The 22204-nt window shown below is 37.9% G+C and overlaps 1 protein-coding gene across 1 annotated transcript in view; it reads right to left on the bottom strand.

Annotated features, from left to right (window-relative positions):
- The window catches only part of WWC2 (WW and C2 domain containing 2), a 323966-nt gene that overhangs the window by 148225 nt on the left and 153537 nt on the right, over positions 1 to 22204 (bottom strand). The window lies entirely within an intron of this gene.

The raw sequence follows: 22204 nt of genomic DNA, 5'->3' as shown, positions 1-22204 counted from the left end.
TTTTGTTTCATTCTACCCAGTCTGCTCTTTAACTCATTATCACTCTCAATTCTTCATGTATGATGATGTTGCCAAAAGAAGCTTCTATAGCTATGGTTGAGACAACCCTTGCCAACAATTCACTAGTTCCCCAATACCTACAGAATAAATTTATTCCAGCAAATGAGGCCCTATGTAATCCAAACCTAATTCCCATGGCACAAGTGCCCATTTACTTAATACAGGACCGCTGACATGTTGTGCTCTATGGACTTCGACGTGTGACCTAAGTCCAGCACACACTAGTCCATGAACTCTGTTCTGTGTCTGCAAAAAGTACAGAAATCAAAAGTATTCACATAGAAGAGTGTGTATCAATTTGAAACCATTATAATACATCTGTTTATATAATACTATTTAGACTTTTCTTTTGTACAACTTTGAACACCCATTTTTCTAGTAATTCGCTTCTATTGAATTTATAGAATTCCCAGTCTATGAAGCATTAAAAATTGGTAAATAAGTCCTGGTTTGAGAAGATTGCTTTCATCTAAGGCACTGGTTATTGGTACTGCCCTTTGGCATACTGTTGCTGTTGTTACGGGCCGTGGAGTTAGTTCCGAATCATAGAGATCCTGTACAGGGTTTCCATGGCTGTAAATCTTTACAGGGGCAGAAAGTCTCATCTATGCATCATAAAAGGAAAAATGAAGGGAGAAGAGTGGAGCGCAGGACCCTACCTATAGCAGCAATGAGGCCAGAGATAGAGGAAGAGATGATGACGTGGAGAGATGGAGCAGCTGGGGACTCTAAACTCATGGAGGGAGACGGGCTATGTGCTGACATCCAGGGGGCAGGCATCATCAACTAACCCTTTGGTTATTTGATGATGCAAGGAGGGGACTGTAATCATTGCAATGAAACGAAATACTAGAGGATGAATATAACGCTAATGCTCTCCCATGTAAACTATCACGTAATTCACAATAAAAAATTTTTAAAAAACAAGTTTTAAGGCAAAAAGCAGCATAAGATAAAAATAAGGACATAACAATAAGTATCTATGCGCCCAATGAAAGACCAGCAAAATATATAAATCAAACTCTAACAGAATTGGAGAAAAAAAGACAACTCTATAACAATGTTGTTGTTGTTGTTGTTAAGTGCCATTGAGTAGGTACTGACACAGTGACCCTGTATAGGGTTTCCAATGAGTGACTGTGAGCTTGAACCACCAACCTTGCAGTTCAAAGCAAACTTGCAGACCAACACACTAATCCACAGTGCCATACGTAGTGGAAGATTAATACACCACTTTCTAAAAAATACAGAGCAACCAGAAAGAAACTCAACAAAGACACAGAGGAACTAGCAACACAATCAATCAACTTTATCTCATAGGTTTACACAGAGCACACAACTCAATAACAGCACAGTACAAATTATTTTCCAGTTCACATGGAACATTCTCAAGAATGTGTTAGCCCACAAAGCAAGTCTCAATACATTCAAAAACATCAAAATACTACAAAAGAACCTCCTTAAATCATAATGCTATAAAACTGGAAATCAACAATAAGAAGATGAAGGAAACAAAACCCAATACATAGAAACTGAATAACACTCTGCTTAAATGCTATTGGATAATGTTGTTGTTATAATGTCCTGTCAAGTTGGTTCTGACTCACAGCGACACTGTATAGGGTTTCTGAGGAGTGGCTGGTGAGCTTGAACTGCCAACCTTGCAGTTCAAAGCAACCTTGTAGTCCAGCCAGCACATTAACCCACAGTGTCACACCAAGACTCCTATTGGGTAACAGAACCAATTTAAAAAGACATTAAAAATTTCCTTGAAACAAATTAGAACAAAAACATAGCACAGCAAAACCTTTCTCAAACAGCAAAAGCAGTGCTGAGAGGGCAATTTATATCAATTAATGCACACAACTGAAAAGAAGAAGAAAAATCAACATATTAGCATAACATCTTCAACAATTAGAGAAAATATCAGAAAAGTAACCTTACAGTCATCAGAAGAAAACAAATAATATTAGAAAAGAAATACATGAATTAGAAAACAGAAAAAAACAATAGAAACAATCAGCAAGTCAAGCTGGTTCTTTGAAAGGATTAATAAAATTGATAAACAACTGGAAAATCTAACAAAAGTACAGAAGAAGACCCAAACAACACACATAAGAAACCATACAGGTGACAACACAATAGAACTAATGGAAATAAAAAGAAAAAAAAAAAAAATTCTACTCAGGCTTACTATGAGTGTAAACTGACTAGACAGCATGTAAGAACAATAAATATAATTCCGGGGGGGAGATGGGGGGGAACAGGGGACTTCAAAAAATTAGCGAGAAAATGGAATGAAAAGATAATAGAATTTTTCAATCACCATTTTTAAGTCCACTTATATATACAACATAAAAGGAAAAATGAAGATAAGAAAAATTGCAGACTTTGTGTCAAAGAGTATACACTCCAGAAAGTGGTGGTGGTGGTGGTAGTGGTGGTGGTGGTGGTGGTGGTGGTGGTGGTGGTGATGGTGGTATGCCATAGAGTCAGCTGGTAGTTTCAAACCGCTGACCTCAAGATTAGAACCCAACTCATAACCACTACCAGATAACCTTAGAAAATGACGACACATCAAACTTGAAGTATTACAAAAAAATTCTGTCATTCTGGAATTCTATAGCCAATAAAACTATGCTTCAAATATGAAGACAAAGTAAAAAAATTTTAAGACCAATATAAATTGAAATTGTTTTCAGTAGACATATACTCCAAGAAATTTTAAAGCTAGTTCTTTGGATGAACAGAAAAAAAATGACACGTGGAAGCTAGATCTACGCAAAGAAAGGAAAATAGCACATAAAATCTACTTTAAATTTAGAGAAACAGAGAAATTACAAATAAAAGGAAGGAAAAAGAACTATGCAAACCCTAATGAAAGGAAGTTGGAGGGCCATTTAGTATCAAATAAAATACACTTCAAAACAAGAATATTACCTGAGATAAAAAGTGACATTTCATAATAATGTTATTGTTGTTAGGTGCCACTGAGTAAGTACCAACTCACAGTGACCCTTTGCACCATCAACAGAAACACTGTACAGTCCTGTGCAACCTCACAACTGTTGCTACATTTGAGCCCATTCCTACTGTCACTGTGCCATTCCATCTCCCTGAGATCTTCCTTTTGTCGCTGACCCTCCACTTTACCAAACATGATATCCTTCTCCAAGGACTGGTCTTTTCTGATAATATGTCTTAAGTATGAAAGACAAAATCTGGCCATCCTGGCTTCTAAGGAGCATCCTGTCTGTATTTCTTCGAACACAGACTGGTTTGTTCTTTCGGCAGTCCATGTGGTACTTTTAATATTCTCCTCCAACACCGTGACTCAGATGCATCAATTCTTCTATTATCTTCTTTATTCACTGTCCAACTTTCACATGCATATGAGGTAACTGAAAATACCATGACTTGGGTCAGGTGCACCTTAGTCCTCAAGCTGACATCTTTGCTCTTCAACATTTTAAAGAGGTCTTGTGCAACAGATTTGCCCAATGCAATATGTCATTTGATTTCTTGACTGCTGCTTCCTTGAATGTTGATGATTGTGACAAGCAAAATGAAGTCACTGACATCTTCAATCTTTTCTCCATTTATATGGATGTTGCTTATTGGTCCAGTGGTGAGGATTTGTTTGCTTTACAATGAGATACAACCCCTATTGAAGGCTGTGGTCTTTGATCTTCATCAGTATTTTAAGTCCTCTTTGCTTTCAGCAAGCAAGGCTGTATCATCTGCATATCGCAGGTTGTTAATGAGTCTCTTCCTCCAATCCTGATGCCATGTCCTTTTTTATAGACTCCAGCTTCTTGGTTTATTCGCTCAGCATGAAGACTGAATAAGTATGGTGAAAGAATACAACCCTGGTGCACATCTTTCCTAATTTAAAACCATTCAGTGCTCCCTTGTTCCGTTTGAATGGTTACGTTCCTGGTCTGTGTACAGGTTCCTCATGAGCACAATTAAGTGTTCCAGAATACTCATACTTCGCAATGTTGTCCATAGCTTGTCATGATCTACATAATTGAAAGCCTTTGCATAGTCAATAAAGCACAAGTAACACCTTTCTGGTATTCTCTGCTTTCAGTCAAGATCCATCTGATATCAGCAATGATATCCCTTATTCTACATCCTCCTCTGAATCTGGTTTGGACCTCTGGAAATTCTCTGTCAATGTGTGGATGCAGGTGTTTTTGTATCATCTTTAGTAAACTTTTATCTGCATGTGATATTAATGATATTGTACGATGATTTCCATATTCCATTAGGTCACCTATCTTTGGAATGGACACAAATATGGATCTCTCCCAGTCAGTTAGCCAGGTAGTTGTCTCCCAAATTTCGTGGCATAGATGAGTGTATGTCTCCTGTGCTACATCAGTTTGTTGAAAGATTCCAATTTGTATTCCATTCAAAATCATTATTTCTGTTGTTGTTAGGTGCCATCGAGTCAGAACCGACTCATAGCGACCCCATGCACAGCAGAACAAAACAATGTCCAATCCTGGACCAACCTCACTACCGCTGCCACACTTGAGTCCATCAATGCTGCCACCTGGCCAATCCATCTCATTGGGGTTTTTCCTCTTTTTCTCTGACCCTCCAACTTACCAAGCATGATATCCTTCTCCAATGACTGCTCCTTCCTGACAATATGTCCAAAGTATGAGAGACGAAGTTTGGCCCTCTTGGCCTCTAAGGAGCACTCTGGCTGCACTTCTTCCAAAACAGATCTATTGGTTCTTTTGGCAGCCCATGGCACTTTCAATATAATACAAGAGTCAAAGTATCAAGAAGACAGAACAATCTCGCATGAATCAAAATCTGACAGAAATGAATGGAGAAATACACAAATCCATAATTACACTGTAGTTGCTTTTTTTACATGCTATCAAGTCGGCTCTGACTCATAGTGACCTATATATAACAAAATGAAACAATGAACAGTCCTGTGGCATTCTCACAATTGTTGTTACACTTGAGCCCATTGCTGCTAGCACTATGCCAATCCATCTTATTGAGGGTCTTCCTCTTTTTCACTCACCCTCTACTTTATGAAGCATAATGTTCTGCTCCAGGGACTGGTCCTGCTTGAAAATATGTCTTAAGTATGATAACATATCTTAAGAAGTTTCCATATCCTGGCTTCTAAGAAGCATTCTGGCTGTACTTCTTGCAATGCAGATTTATTTGTTTACTAGCAGCCCATGGGACTGTCAATATTCTTTTTCAACACCATAACTCAAATGCATGATTTCTTCTGTTGTCTTCCTTCACTGTCCAACTTTCTCATGCACCTTAGTCCTCAAACTGACATCTCTGCTCTTGAACACTTTAATGAGGTCTTGTGCAGCAGACTGTCTAATGTAATATATCATTTGATTTATTGTCAGCTGCTTCCATGAGTAGTGATTGCAAATCTAAGCAAAATGAAACAATTATATTTCATAATAATTGTTGGAGATGTTAAGACTTCTCTCAGCAATTGTTTAAAAAATAGATAGAATATCAATAAGAACGCAGAAGTCTTAAAGAGAAAAATTAACCAACTGGATCTAATAAATATTTACAGAAAATGTCACCCAAAAAAAACCCCAGAAAATCTCCCTTTTTTAAGTACACACAAAATACTCATCTCATTAGAGTACATGAGTCACAGAACAAGTCAAATTTTAAAGGACTAAAATCAACTACAAAGGGTTGATGGGAGAATAGTTGCTTAGACTGCTTATGTACAACTCAAATATCCCATGGGATTTGGTTCCTTGCTTTAGAGGTTTTCATGGAACAATCCAGTTAATTGGCCTAATAACCTGTTTAGTGCTTCTAATTCTTAATTCATTGTACAGTATTAGGGGTCTTAAAAGGTTGGAAGTTGACATCCAGGGTATAACAATCACTCTTTATTTCCCTGGACCAACAGAGAAGGAGTGTGAGGAACACAAGCAAGAAATGTAATTTGTGGCTGATTGCCTTCATGAACAACTACCTCCTTTGAATAAGACCAGAACTGGGTATGTTCAATGATCCTACAAAACAATTCTCATCAAAAGTGGTGAAATTACAGAACAGAATGTCAAGTTGTTATGGAAGCAAAATTTTCTAAAGCCATGGAGGCTGGATAAACTATTATCTAGAAATATCATTAAAACTTAAATGAAATAATAAATTACCCTTGAATTCTTCTGGAAATCAAACAATAGTTTATTTTAACTAGTTAAAAAAAAGAAGTCTGCCTTGAACATTGTGCTCTTGTAACATCCTTTTTTGTTGTTAAGTGACTTCAAATTGGTTCGGACTCATAGTGACCCTGTATACGATTTCTGCGACTTTATAGTTTCTAGAGTAGAAAGTTTCATCTTTCTCCCTTGGAGTCACTGGCGGGCTACAACTGTGGACCTTGTGGTTCGCAGTCCAGTTCTTATCCTATGGAACCACCATGCTCCCTTATGTATGGGATCAAATTGACACTATCGACTCAAAAGATCATATAGGAAACTTAGGGGCCAGAACAACTCAGAAAAAGAGGCTGCACTGTCAATGAATTGTACTTGTAGAGGTAGTTGCATTGCTGTGTGCACTCTGTACACCTACTCAACAACAAAATTACTATTTTTTAAAAATAAAAGGCTGGAATATACAGAATATTTTTTCTGACCACAACAGAGTTAACTGAAACTCAGTAAGAGGAAGATATCTGGAATGTTCAAAAAATATTTGGACATTAAACAATACTCTTGTATGTCAGAAGCTGGCAATCAATCATTCTTCTAAAGAGCCAGACAATAAATATTTTACACTTGTGGGTCTTTTGGTCTTCCTTGTAACTTCTGAACTCTGCCTCTGAAGTCTGGAAGGATTCCTAGAAAATATGAACATGAATGAGCACAGTATGGTCCAATAAAAACTTATTTTATAAACACGGGCAGAACGCCTGTGTGCCATAGTTTGTAAACCCGTGACTCAAGTAAATGGTAAATATATGAGGGGGCTTCAAAACGTTCATGGAAAACTTCCATTATCTTTTCATTCCATTTTTTTCACAAACCTTTTTAAAGTCATATATTGAGTTCATGTACGGGACAAATCTATATTCTTAAAATGTATATTTCCCTCTATAAATTTACAAATTCAGTGCAATTCAAAATCTCTAGAGTCTCTTCTATCAATTAACAAGCTGATTTTAAAATTATATGAATATGCTATGGACCTAGCAGTAATAATTTTTAAAAGATTAAAAAATTGGGAAATTTACATTACCCGATTTTAAGACTATTATACAGCTATAATGATCACAGTATTATTGTTTAAGGACACACATACAAATCTATGAAAGATTCCACAAACAAAAGTATAATATATATATTTATCAACTGACGTTCATCAAAGGCATCAAAAGGTACGTCAATGGGGTAAAGAATCATTGTTTCAACAAAAGGTGTTGGAACTGAGATATTCTTCTAACTGTGAACCAAAATTAATCCCTCAGATCATCTTGAAATAATTTTTAAAATTGCTCAAACAACAATAAATATGACCTGCATACACTGTGCTCTTGTTTAAAACTCAATGTATGAAACCAGTCAGCAATTACTGTGAAAGAACCAGTAGAATTGTAAGGGGGTAGAAAAACCAGACTAATGAAAATGAAACAACCAAAACAGAAATAATGAGAATGTTCATGCATCGTGAAGAATATAACCAATGTTATAATGAGAAACCAAACTACTGTGTAAACCTGTACCCAAGGCATAATAAAATAGTATTAAAAAAAAAAAAAAAAGGAAACCATATTATCCTCTGCTTCAGTGGAGGTGAGATCAGACCATTCTGTTCTTTCTCTCCTATAGCACTATTGCAATAGACTCCCCTCTTCCCTCCTTTTTCTGTAACTAGCCTTCTGAATAAAGTTATTCTTATCTGTTTGCCAATTTAAGAAATAAAAACATTGTAAAAACTGACTATCCATAGGAAGTACACATACACACGTATACGCTCAGACATACAACATTGATCCTTACTGCACACCTCATAGAGAAATTAAGTTGAACTGGGCCAAAAAGTAAAAACTAAAACTACAAAATTCTGGAAGAAAACATAGGATAAAAATTTTTCTTAATGGAATGCAAAAACATGAGCCACAAAAGAAAAAGAAATGATGAATTAATTTCATAAAGTGTAAAATTTCTGGAAGAAAATACTTGCATTATAGATATCTGACGAAGTACTGTATTCACAAATGTATTAAGAATTACTTCATCTCAATCATAATAAAGATGGACCAATTTTTTAAATGATCAAAAGGTTTAATCAGACTTACGGCATTTCATCTATAAAATAGGTGAAATCTGTTGTATATAAGCCATACCTCAGTAAAGTTGACTGAAATTATGTTTTAAAGAAGTCCAGATACATAACTACTATATTGGAAAGAACAGACATACAACAAGGTTAATTTTAACATTATTTCCAGTAACACTCCTTTGTCACTCTAAATTTGTACCAAGAGCATGGGTAATGGAGTCAGGTCACCCAGGTTCTAATCCTGCTTCAACTACTAGCCAGCTGTGAGACTTTTATTTAATTATTTTATCTCTCTAAGTCTAAAAGCCTCTCAAATGTTAAAAGACTGTGAAATAACAAATAACTTGTTTTTTACTTACTCTTTACAATGCCATTATTGCTGCCCTAAACAGATCATTTCAGTTCACTTTAACTAAGTCTGTGCTCCAGTTTCCTAAATTCATGAATTCTTCATTGTTCATACCTGGCTCATCCTGCCCAGAGAACTGTTCTAGAGCATTAAATACACCTTGCCTGCAGCCAATGACTGACAAGGATATATATATATATATACACACACACAAAAAAAAAAAAACACCTCTGAGATATAAATTACACTTCATACAGTCCCTCTAGTAGGTTACTTCCAATTATGCTCAATCTACCAAAATTGGGTTCCCGTTTGGCTTTTCCGCCGTAACTATCCTTTTCTTACATCTCTCGTGCTGTTTTCTCCTGAGATTTCCTTCATAAACAACTTTCGCTGAAATTCTAGGCTCAGTCTGATTCTGAGAAATCCAAAACCAATATAACCTTTGAGAATCTATGAAAATTGAAATGGATGATGTTTGACCCTTATAATCTTTTGAGATGATTTTAGTAATTTTGAATGGTGAGGAGATCAGAGAAGGACCCTTGGTACACAGTGCTCCAATAGTTTGAGCCTACTAGTCACTCTGAGGAAAAATATGTGCCAGTATGCTTCCAAAAGATTTACAGCCTTAGAAATCCTATACACGGCCCTTCAGCGTTGCTATAATTCAGAATCAACTAGACGGCAATGGGTTGGGAAGAACAAAAGAGAGAAAGAAAAACAACCACTCTTGAAAATATGAAAAGTGCTTCATTAACAAAGAAATATAACAAGTTTCATCCCATTAATAAATAAAATACCCCAGTTATTACAAAATGTAAAACCCGTTAAGATTAATACACATCCTGCTTCTTTAATATCATGTTTGTGTTCCAATAACATAATGTTCTTAGATTTTAATCATATCATATCTGAGAATCCCTCCACAGTTCATTCTAGCTGCTAGGGGTAGGCAATGTACATCAGTCACCACAGGCAGCACTCCGGAAGGAAAGGGGCAGGAGAAGTGAACAGTCCTACACAGACAGCCCCTCCAGTCAAGAATGTTCAAAGACAGCAACATCATCTCTGCAGGCCAGCCCAGTCATCTGGTAAATGTGACAGGTGAATGTCAAATCAGCAGATAAAGATCTAAACTCCTCAACTGTGAATAGTCATTACAACTCAGGTCTCTGGTTATCCTAACATTTAATACTTATATCTATTTCCAACATTTATATAAACAAATGCAACCTGGATCAAAGTGCAGGACTCATTCTCCAACAAATATAAATTCAGTAATAAAAAAATTTACACCTGTGGATTGCATCCAATAATCCCCAGCTCCTGGTATTCACACCTCTATGGGCTAAGACCTATTGATTTACTTCTGATAGAACATAGAATAACTGACGAGCTAGCACTTCTGAGATTAGGCTACAAGAGGCTATGATTGCCTTCTCTCTCCACTCTGTTCTCTCTTTCACTCTCTGGTTCACCTGGGCCTTTTTGCTTGGCTGAAGAAAGCTGCCATGTTGTAAGACACTATGGAGAAGCCCACATGGCAAAGAATGAGGGCAGCCATAAACAAAAAATTAAATCCTGCCAAGAACCACATGAGTAAGTTTGTAAGCAGACCCTTACCCAGTCAAGAAGAAGACACCTTAAATTTTACTTCTGAGAGACTGTGAACTAGAAGATCCAGTTAAGCCATGCCAGATTCCTAATTAACAGTGTGTTCTTGTTATGTGCTGTCAGTCGGATCTGACTCACGTGACCCAGTACAGTTTCCAAGGAGCAGTTGGTGAGCTTGAACAACCAAACTTGTGGTTCAAACTGACCTTTTGGTCCAGTGCTTTATCCCACAGCACCATACTTAATGCTATTTGAAGCTGTTTTCAGGGAAATTCATTATGTATCAATATATAACTAATAAACAAATGAAGAGGTTACGTACACTGATATTAACAACCTGTAATATGCAAAAGCATAATCTTGCTTACTAAAAGGGAAGAGGATGTAAATTACTGATGAAGATTAAAGACCACAACCTTCAGAATGGATTGTACTTCAATGTAAGAAAACAAAAATCCTTACCACGGGACCAAGAAATAACATCATGATAAATGGAAAAAGATTGAAGATGCCAAAGTCTTCATTTAGTTTGACTCTACAATCAACACTTATGGAAGCATCAGTCAAGAAATCAAATGATGGGAGACCAAACAAGATGGCGGGAAGGGTGGAAGTGCAGTAATGAGCTCCGTCAGCAACAACACAAAATACTGGACCAAGCAGGCTCAGGGGATGGTGCCAGAACTCTGAACCACATATAAAGGAATATTTAGAAGGTTGGAAAGGCTTATAGCTAGAGGAATTTGTAGCAGAAGCAAGATTTCCATTGCTTTCTAATTCAAGACGCTCAGCTGTTAGCAGAGCTGCCATCCTTCCCCAAGTGGGGAAGGATCAGAGCAGCCACGGACACCTGACTGAACCACAAAGATAAAGGTGTAGACATTATTTTTGGTATCTGTTCATTGGTCTCTCACTGTCTGTGTACCTCCATTCTGATGACTAGGGGGGTGCCTGAGCAAATGGATACCACACCCCCACCTCTGGAGGGTTCTACTACACATGTGTACAGATCTCCTAAAAATTTAAAGTGACAGTTCCCACTTAAACCCAAACGGCAGAGTGAAATGGCCACAGCCAGTCCAAAACTGTTTATCACTTGGAAAAGGGCCTGAACTGGGATTCTGGAGAGGGACAGGCAGACTGAAAAGGAAATAGGCAGAAAATTAAATCATGAGTTACGTCACAATGACCAACAGTGGCATCTTGAAATTTCTCAGGAAGAAGGGAAGCCCATATCCTGATCACAGCTACCTGGAGACAATTAAGACCTGAATGTGTCCTCCAAAAAGGAAGCAGATGACCATATCTGCACATGTCCAGAAACGAGATAAAGTGAGTGAGGCAAATGAGCTGGAAGTAGATCTCCACTCCATACTAGAAGATGGGCAGGCTTTGGAAATGCCTGAGAATTAATTCAGAAAAATCATTATAAAATGTATCAAAACACTATACAATGGAGTTGAGTAAAATAAAGAAGAAGTCAGGAAAATGCTACAGGAACAGTCAAATAAGACAAATAAAGCACTGGAAACAATTCAAAACCTACAGAAAGAGGTCCAAACAATTAATAATAAAATATCAGAAATGGACAATACACTGAAAGGGCAAAGGAGCAGAATTGCAGAGATAGAAGCCAGAACTAGTGAGCTAGAAGATAAATCTCTCAACACTACTAAGATAGAAGAGCAAGCACAAAAAGGATTTTAAAAATCTGAAGACATCCAAATATTCATGTTGGACAACATGAAGAGGAATAACTTAAGAATTACTGGCATTCCAGAACAGAACAATCACACAAGTCCACAGAGGAGATAGCTGAAGTGAAAAGATAAACATTCAAGAAGCTCAACGAACCCCAGGAAGGAAAGACCCTAAAAGAAAATCACCAAGACATATAATAACCAAGCTCTCCAAATTCAAAGATAAGGGCAGAATCCTGAAAACAGCTAGGGAAAGAGAAGTGTAATATACAAAGGAAAGCAAATCAGATTAAGCTCGGATCTCTCAACAGAAACCATGCAGGCAAGAAGGCAATGGGGAGACATATATAAAACCCTGAAAAGGAAAAAACCTGCCAACCTAGAATCCTCTACCCAGCAAAGCTGTCAATCAAATACAATGGTGTAATCAAACATTCCAGGATAAAAGCTAAGGATTTTGCCAAAGCCATCCCTGCTATAAAAAACATCCTAAAGGAAGTTCTGTGGACTGAGAACTAACAAGAACAGACAACAACCAGAGTATGACGTGCGTTGCAGCATCACCCTGAACTCAATCAACAAATGAAAGAGTCAAGAATCATCAAGTCAGTTCCGATTCATAGCGATCCTTTATAGGGTTTCTGAGGATCAGCTGGTGGGCTTGAACTGCCAACCGTGTAGTTCGTAGTCCAGAGCTGATCCTAGAGTGCCACACCAGGATGTTTTTGTTGTTAGGTGCTATCAAGTCAGTACCAACTCAAAGAGACCTTATGCACAACAGAACAAAACACTGCCTGATCCTGGGTCACCCTCACACCTCACTACTATTGCCACACTTGAGTCCATCGATGTTGCCACTTGGCCAATCCATCTCATTGGGGGTCTTCCTCTTTTTCTCTGACCCTCCACTTTACCAAACATGATATCCTTCTCCAGTGACTGCTCCCTTCTGACAATATGTCCGAAGTATGAGAGATAAAGTTTGGCCATTTTGGCCCTCCAAGAAGCACTCTGGCTGCACTTCTTTCAAAACGGATCTATTGGTTCTTTTGGCAACCCATGGCACTTTCAATATTCTCCTCCAACACCATAACTCGAAAGCATCAATTCTTCTACGGTCTTCCTTATTCTCTGCCACACCAGGATATGTATTCTCAATTCACTCTCAATGTCTTCAGTGGTTTTGCTATCATATTGTCCTCTGCAGTGGGAAACTGTCATGTTCTCAATAAAATATATGTCAACAGATAAATTGCCACAACACATGGACAGCAACACTGGCCTACATTTAAATGAATAATAGCAATAATAAACCATCAAGAATTATTTGGGAAAGGTCACCAGAAACACGCACATAGACTGGTTTACATATATACATTTTAAGTGATTCAGCAAGAGCCATTTATATTTCTGAAGTATTGCACAATGAACTACAAAATATGAACCACAAAAGAGGGTTCTCCTGAAGGCAACTGAAAAGAAGGCTTTATATAACAGGATTGTGTTTCATCTCCATCAGTTATTTTTTTCTGAACAGATTTGTGGAGAATATTTATTAAATGTAAATACTCAGAGAGTGTATATTAAACAAATGTGAACTTTTTTTATGAAGACCTAGTGGTTTTGGAAGATCACTGTATTATAATGCAATATAATTTGCAAGTTGCCTTCTATATAAAAGAAATAATATTTCACAAATTGTTAAACTGTGAACTACCTTAAGGGAATGCACATTTCCTAAGTTTTAAAGATTTGGAAAAGTAGGGAACTCATTGTGAGTTACATGAGCTTACCAAGGAAGATAATGTTGTAGTCTTGAAAAGGAGTATCACTCCTGTCTATAATGCACATTTCTATTCTTCCTCTGTGCTCAGGAAAAATGAATGAAATGAATACTAGTATACCCTCCCTTATATTCCTAATATTTTTATACCATATCTGCTACATTTATTTGTTATCTGATTTTTGCTTCTGCACACATTTATTCACCACTTACAATATGCAACAGAGGAAATATGAGATATGGGCATGATTCTTCCTTCCAAAATTACATAAAAATAGAATCTGAGATATATGGATTTTATAAAAGGAAAAGAAGATGATTTTATGCAGTAGGAAGTGCTGAATACCTTGAGGGGAAAATGGCTAAGCTCTATGGCATGCTGGAATGTTACCTGTGTCTGAAAGAATAAGGTCCTATAGTACAGTGTCAACAAGGCTTTCTAACACCCCAGACATGAAGCCCTCTAGAGCGAGCCCCAATATTCTTCTCCAGCTATCATACACTATTCACACCAGTTTCACTAACTACTCATACCTCTTTCACCAATTCCTGTTTTTTTCTAGTCTCTTTAGACCTTCAGTTTTATTTGTGGTCTTTCTTTAGCCAGCAGATTTCTTCTTGCATTTCTCTAACCCAATTCCATTCCCCCTCTCTCCAGTATTGGTTGACTCAGTCTCTCTTTGCGTATCCATTTAAAGCACATCATCTAAGGAGCCATGACAATTCTCTTTAGAACAGATGAGGTGTTTCCACTGAGACCTCCTCATGTTCTACTAACTAGCCCTTTAGTGGCTCTGTCTACATAAAAATATACTTTTCTCATTTGGAAACCCTACACAGGGTCACTATGGGTCAGAATGGACTCAACGGCACTTAACAACAACAGTAGTTTAGGTTCTCATGAATGTCAGAGTAATAAATGTGAAATTCATAATGTAAGGAATGGCGTATCATTGAAAGGTTGCATGACAAGATCTTACCTATAATTTACAGAAAGGGCATCTGACAGAAATGTGATGCTCTACTATCAAGAGTTGATGTGATGGTACAGAATATTTATTGACATGAAAGGCAGGAGCATGGAAAATAGAAGTTTATATTAAAGCATGTATGTGTAATATAATCCCACTTAAGGTAAGACATACATTTAAATATATACACATGAAAAATATAGAAGGATACTACACCAAAAGATTTACAAAAGTTACGTTACATTTGAGTTTTGTGGATATGAATACCTTTCTTTTGCTAAGTATACATTTACTACATTTTTCCTATTCATATATATTACTTTTATAAAACTCATTTAAAAGAAACAAGTGGCATAAATTAATTAAGGGTCTTGCTTAGGAGAATGACAGTGTAAAACAAGCAAAAGACCAAATTTAGGATATTGTATACAAGTAAACTCAACAGAAATTAGCAAGATCATTTCTTCAACTTAGAGACACTGAGGACTATTAAGAAAAACAATACAGTCAAAGGGAAAGCTGAGAATTAAGTGAATTAAGAAATTCCACTTACTTGTTTTGAAGGCAGAAGTATTTTACAAATGGAAATGTCTGACAAAAGATGGGGACAACCAGAGCCAGAAAAGGAAACATGAAGAATTGCTCTCACAGCAGTAACAAAGGGAAGTGCTACTGTAGATAAGAAACCCATAGGAAAACATGCTGACATACTAAAGCAAAGTCATAATTTGGGGAATGATGAGATTTAAAGATTCTGTAAAGGAATATTGGGAGCACAGTGGCTCCATTACAATAAACACTGGATTGCAAACCACAAGGTCCATGGTTCAAGCCTGATAGTCACTCTGCAGGAGGAATATGAGGCTTTCTGCTCCTGAGACTTAAAGCCTTGGAAACTCTATACAGGGTTGCTATGATGGTGGCTGTGTGCCATGGAGTCACTTCCGACTCATAGCGACTCTGTACAGGGTTTCCAAGGCTGTAAATCTTTACAGGAGCAGAACGCCTCATCTTTCTCCTGAAGAACAGCTGGTAGTTTCAAACTGCTGACCTTGAGGTTCCCATCCTGATTTGTAACCACTACACTACCAGAGCTCCTTTATACAGGGTTGCTGTGAGTCAGAACTAACTCAGCGTCATTTAACGTCACCGACAAAAAAACACAACAAACAGTATTAGTTAAAGGAGAAGAGAAAGTAGTACAAATTAAGAAAAATAAGGTTCAATAAACAGCGGTTCGAAACTACCAGCCGCTCCGCGGGAGAAAGATGAGGCTTTCTACTCCCGTAAAGATTTACACCCTTGGAAACCCTGTACAGGGTTGCTATGGGTCGGAACCGACTCGACGGCACTTAACAACAACAACAACAAGGTACAACTATTGTGAGAGGATGTCACCGAACTGGTCAAATACATGAATTACAGAATTTTTCATATTTTCTTAAGTTAGTATAACTAATATGTTTTACTTGTATGCTTTAAGTATCTGAAACATTTTTCCATATAAACTATCAACAGCATATTGTCTGTGATAGTTAAGGTTTTATATCAACTTGACTGGGCCAGGATTTTCAGTGGATTGGCAGTTAAGACGCAGTAATCCGTCATGATGAGCCATGAACAGTCAATCAATTGAAAGGACGTTTCCTTGGAGGTGTGGCTTGCTTCCAATATATTGGGCATAGCTTGTTCACTTTTTGATGGTTCTGGTTCCCGCTTCTGGCTTGTCATCCAACCTCCAGTACTTTGGACTTGAGCCCGTGGCTTGCTGTATTACCTGCGGATCTGGGTGTTGTCAGCAGGCCTACCATTTACCTGCCCACCTTGGATACCATTTACCTGCCCACCTTGGATTCGATAGCCTCTGTAGCCAGAAGCTTGCCATCTGACCTGCCAATCTTGGATTTATCAGCTCCTGCAGGAGTAGCTTTCCACCTGAGATCTGATCTGCAGACCTGAAACTTAACAGCTTCTACAAATGTGTGTGCCATTTCCTTGATATAAACGTCTGCACATCTTGTTGTGTGCTGTAACTGTGTGCTGTTGTGCTGTTTTGTGTATGAGGTTGTAGGCACCGAATCATAGCAACCCTATGCACAACAGAATGAAACACTGCCTGGTCCTGGGTTAACCTCACAATTGTTGCCACGTTTGAGCCCACTGATGCTGCCACTTGGCCAATGCATCTCATTAGGGGTCTTCCTCTTTTTCTCTGATCCTCCACCTTACCTAATATGATATCCTTTTCCAGTGACTGGTCCCTCCTGGCTTCCAAGGAGCACTCTGGCTGCACTTCTCCCAACACAGATCTATTGGTTCTTTTGGCAGTCTCTATGGTACTTTTATTGTTCTCTAACACCCTAACTCAAATGCATCAATTCTTCCATGATCTTCCTTATTCACAGTCCAACTTTCACATGCATATGAAGTTACTTAAACTACCATGGCTTGAGTCAGGTGCACCTCAGACCTCAAACTGGCATCTTTGCTCTAACACTTTAAAAAGGTCTTGTGTAGCAGATTTGCCTAACGTAATACGTCGTTTGATTTCTTGACTACTGCTTTCATAAGTGTTGATGGTTGATCCAAGAAAAATTAAGTCTCTCTCTTTGACAACTTTAATCTATTATCCATTGATAAAAATGTTATTGGTCCAGTTGTAAGGATGTTTGTTTTCTTTACATTGAGATGCAATCCATACTGAAGGCTGTGCTCTTTGATCTTCATCAGTAAGTATTTTAAATCCTCTTCAGTTTTAGCAAGTAAGGTTGTATCACCTGCTTATCGCAGGTTGTTAATGAGTCTTCTTCCAATCCTGATGTCACGTTTTTCTTCATATAATCCAGCTTTTCGGATTAGTCATTAAGCATACAGGCTGAATATGTATGCTGAAAGAATACAATCCTGTCGCAAACCTTTCCTAATTTTAAACCATTCGGTGTTCCCTTGTTCTGCTCAAACAACTGCCTCTTGGTCTATGTACAGGTTCCTCATGAGCAAAATTAAGTGTTCCAGAATACTCATACTTCACAATGTTGTCCATAGCTTGTCATGATACACACAATCGAAAGCCTCTGCACAGTCAATAAAGGACAGGTAAACCTCTTTCTGGTATTCTCTGCTTTCAGCTAAGATCCATCTGATGTCAGCAATGATACACTTCATTCCATGTCCTCTTCTGAATCCAGCTTGAACCTCTGGAAGTTTTATATATAACTCTTTATATGTATATATTGGAGTCCTGGTTTGGCACTGTGGGTTAATGTGCCAGACTGCAAAGTCGTTTGAACTGCAAGGTCGGTGGTTCAGGCTCACCAGTTGTTTCTTGGAAACCCTATACAGGGTCGGGGTCACTATGGGTCGGAATCAACTCGGCAGAACTTAACAACAACATATATGTAAACCTTCACTGGTTATGCTTCTGTACAGAAGCCAGACTAAGACATTGTCTTAAGAAAATACAAAAGATAGAATTAGAGATGAAACAGAAGTACTCTACATTTCAACTTCTTTTACAAAAAAACAAACTCCATCTACACTTGAGAAATTTTCACCAAATGTGAATACAATATATGTTGCTACAAAGATAATACAAAAAGGAGTTCAGTCAAAATAAGATGGAGTAAGCATTTATCATGCAACGTCTCCCATTTACTACAACGAAAAGCCATGGACAAAACTCATAAAACAAATGAGGACACTGAAAATAAACAAGAGTAAGACAGACTGGGAAAGAAAATCAAACTGCACAGAACAATCATTATCAGTAAGCTCCTTACTTTTGTTGTTGTTGCTGCTTCCTTTACCCTCCTAAAAAAGACACTGTTGTTGCAGTGTGGTTAAGTACTTGGCTGTTAACTGAAAGGTTAGCAGTTCAAACCCACTAGCCAAACCAGGGCTGAAAGATATGGCAACCTGATTGTCGAAATTCTATCAGCCAGTTCTACTCCATCCTACACGGTTGCTATGAGTCGGAATCAACCCAACCACACTGTGTTGTAACGGGTTATAGTTACTGGAGCTAAAAATAGTTGCAAAGGGAAAAAGCTCCAAGAAAGCTCAGAGGACTTAGAAGGGCGATGGGATGCTCCAGGACAAAGTACTTTTGCGTCTCCCATGGCTATCTTAGAACTGATTCAATGGCACATAACAACAGCAACAAGACCATCTCAGGTAAAGGCCAGGATCTGCTCTGCAATCCATGGTAGGTACTAGCATGGTGACAATGGTACTAGCCATCCATTACAGACTCTTTACTCCTCACTCAAGCCCCTGGTAGTCATGGGAAGTACAAAAGAGTGTATGTAGCAAGGCTAAATCCTCATCTCCTAGCCAGAATACCAAAAAATGAGGCTGAGGCACTGTAGAATCAGCACTGGACTGCTAACCACAAGGTCAGCAGTTCAAACTCACCAGTCCTCCCTGGAAACTCCATACAGACTCATTATGAGTCAGAAGTGACTCATTGGCACTTAACAACAACAACAGTGGGAGTCAGAAATTTTGGAGAAAGATCAGAGAGAAAATTAAGTTGAGAAAAGGATCCTTTGAATCTGTGTATGACTGACCTCTTGAGCTGTACATAAAGGGAACTGACAACCATACCTGCATCCACACCTATACTGGGAACACACACAGGGCAGACCAGAATAGCTCTAACCTTACTAAGCTGCCAAACCAGAGTGGCTTAAAACAACAGCCCACAGAATACAGATCAAGACATCCCATCTAAATCTAGTCAAGCTGAGTGCCTGATGACAGAAATAAATACAAATGAGCATTCTCCAAAAGACTTTTAACAGGACTCAGAATCCTGTAAGGGGGAGTGGTGACTTTGTAGAATAAGAATGGGAGTGCTAACCACAGGTCTATGATCTGAGTCCACCAGCCACTCCTCAGGACAAAGATGAGGCTTTCTCCACCAGCAAAGATTTACAACCTCAGAAACCCTTTACAGGTTGCTAGTCAAAACTGACTAGACAGTATGTAACAAAAACAGCGTCTTATAATATTCAAAAGGTCAAAGATACAACTTAAAAATCACTTGATTTACACAGAACCAGGAAAACACACTCTCAAGAGCAAAGACAATCAATATAAGCCAAGCCAGAAATGACACAGAAAACTGAAACAGTCAGAAAAAGATTTTAAAGCTACTAGTATAATCATGCAATGTGAATTAAGGGTTGTTGTTGTTGTTAAGTGCCATTGAGTCAGTTCCAACCCCTAACAACCCTGTAGAGAATTTCCAAGACATGCCTGGTGACCTTGAACCTCTGACCTTGTGGTTCAAACTGACTCTGCAGTCCAGCGCATTAACTCACAGTACCACAACAGGACTCCATGAAGTAAGGGCTGTGGTGGTTGCTGTTAAGTGTCATCGAGTCAGTTCTGACCCATAAAAATCCTATCTAGGGTTTCCGAGGAGTGACTGGTGAGTTTGAACTGCCAACCTTGTGGTTCAAACCAATTTTGCAGTCCAGATCATTAACCTACAGCACCACACCAGGACTCCATGAAATAAGGGTAAACACTATTAGATGAATGCAAAGATAGATATTTTCAGCCCAAAAAAAAAAAAAAAAAAAACCAGAAAAAGTAAATTGATTTTTCTAATTAAAAAGTACAATAGAAACTTTTCTAATAGAAAAGCACAGTAGTAGAAATTTTATTAATTCCTAAAGGGTCTCAATAATGAAATTAGGGTAACAGAGAGAAATACTTGATAGAATAAGCCCAATACTTTTTGAACAAAGATAACAGAATCAAGAGTATAATGTGTGATCCACAACATCTCACAAGCAACATCAAAATATTAGTAAGTATTTGAATAAACAAGAAAATCTGACCGAACTGCAATAGAAAAACAGATTTTACAACAAGATTTTCTAACAATCGTAGAGATGGAATTAGCAGTCAAAGACTTTAAAACAGCAATGATTAAGTATGTGGATGTGTCAACAGAAAAGTACAGAAATAATAAAAGAAAGAATCTGTATAACAAGAAAACAAATATAAATCATAGTATTGAAAAATATAACATACAAATTGAAATTTTCAGAGGATAAAAACAATTTGTAACAATTGCAGAATTAATATTAATGGTGGTGGTGGTGGTGGTGGTGGTAGTGGTGTGCTGTGGAGTCGGTTCTGACTCATAGCAACCCTGTACAGGGTTTCCGAGGCTGTAAATCTTTATGGGAGCAGAACGCCTCATCTTTCTCCCGTGGAACAGCTGGTAGTTTTGAACTGCTGACCTTTCAGTTCGCAGTCCGATTTATAACCACTACGCTACCAGAGCTCCTTATATTAACATAGTCCATAAATTATGACTTGGTTTCATTCTGACAATGGTCATTAAGTTAGTTCTGAATACCTCTTTTTATTCTTTTAACTTAAGTTGTCATTATTATTGTCTTTTATCACCAGCATCTTTATAAATCAGATCTTTATTTGTCTTTGGATGTTAGATACATTCATTACATGCAGATTTTGTTGAAGTTGTTAAGTGACATCGAGTCGATTCCGACCCATAGCGACCCTGTATAGGGTTTCCAGATATTTTAATACATACATACATACATACATAAAAATACAGAATCATAACTATGTATTCTAATGATAGAGAATACTTGAACATCATTGGCATTTTTGTCAGTTTACAAAATAACTCCACTTGTGGAAGGCTTTGAATCATTTAGGTCATCCTTGGGAATGGGGATGGCATTTTAAGTCAGTAAATCAGTGTGAAAACTGTGTATGGTCCTTTTCTTTTCTTGTTTTTCCCCATATAGGTCACAGTGCAGTACAGTGCAGTAACTACTTGGTGTGGCCCTTTTAGCTGCAGTCTTTGTGACTCAACCCAAATGGTTGGGTTAGGTTAGGTGCCTTCAAGTTGGTTCCAACTTATAGAAATCTTATATACAACAGAATGAAACTTTACCTAATCCCACCCCATCCGCAGGACTATTTTTACGCTCAAGCCCATTGCTACTGTCACTGTGCCGATTTATCTCATTGGGGATCTTTCTCTTTTTCACTGACCCTCCACTTTGCCTCCTTATGTCCTTCTTCAGAGACTGGTCCTTCTTGATAATATGTCTGAAGTATGAGAGATGAAGTCTCACCATTCTGATTTCTAAGGAGCATTCAGTCTGTACTTCTTTCAACACAGGCTTGTTTGTTCTTCTGGTAGTCCATGGCACTTTTAATATTCTTCTCTAACACCATAACGCAAATGTACCAATTCTTCTATCGTTGTTGTTGTTGTTGTTAGGTGCCACAGAGTCAATACCTACTTATAGCGACCCTATACACAACAGAACAAAACACTGCCCAGTCCTGGGTCAATCTTACCACCACTGTGCCACTGTTGCTTCCACTGTGCCCATTCATCTTGTGTGTGTGTTGGGGG

Source organism: Chrysochloris asiatica, unplaced genomic scaffold (genome assembly GCF_000296735.1).
Source record: "Chrysochloris asiatica unplaced genomic scaffold, ChrAsi1.0 scaffold00011, whole genome shotgun sequence".
NCBI lineage: Eukaryota > Metazoa > Chordata > Mammalia > Afrosoricida > Chrysochloridae > Chrysochloris > Chrysochloris asiatica.
The sequence above is the reverse complement of the archived record's forward strand: the minus strand, read 5'-3'. Positions and strand labels throughout refer to the sequence as shown.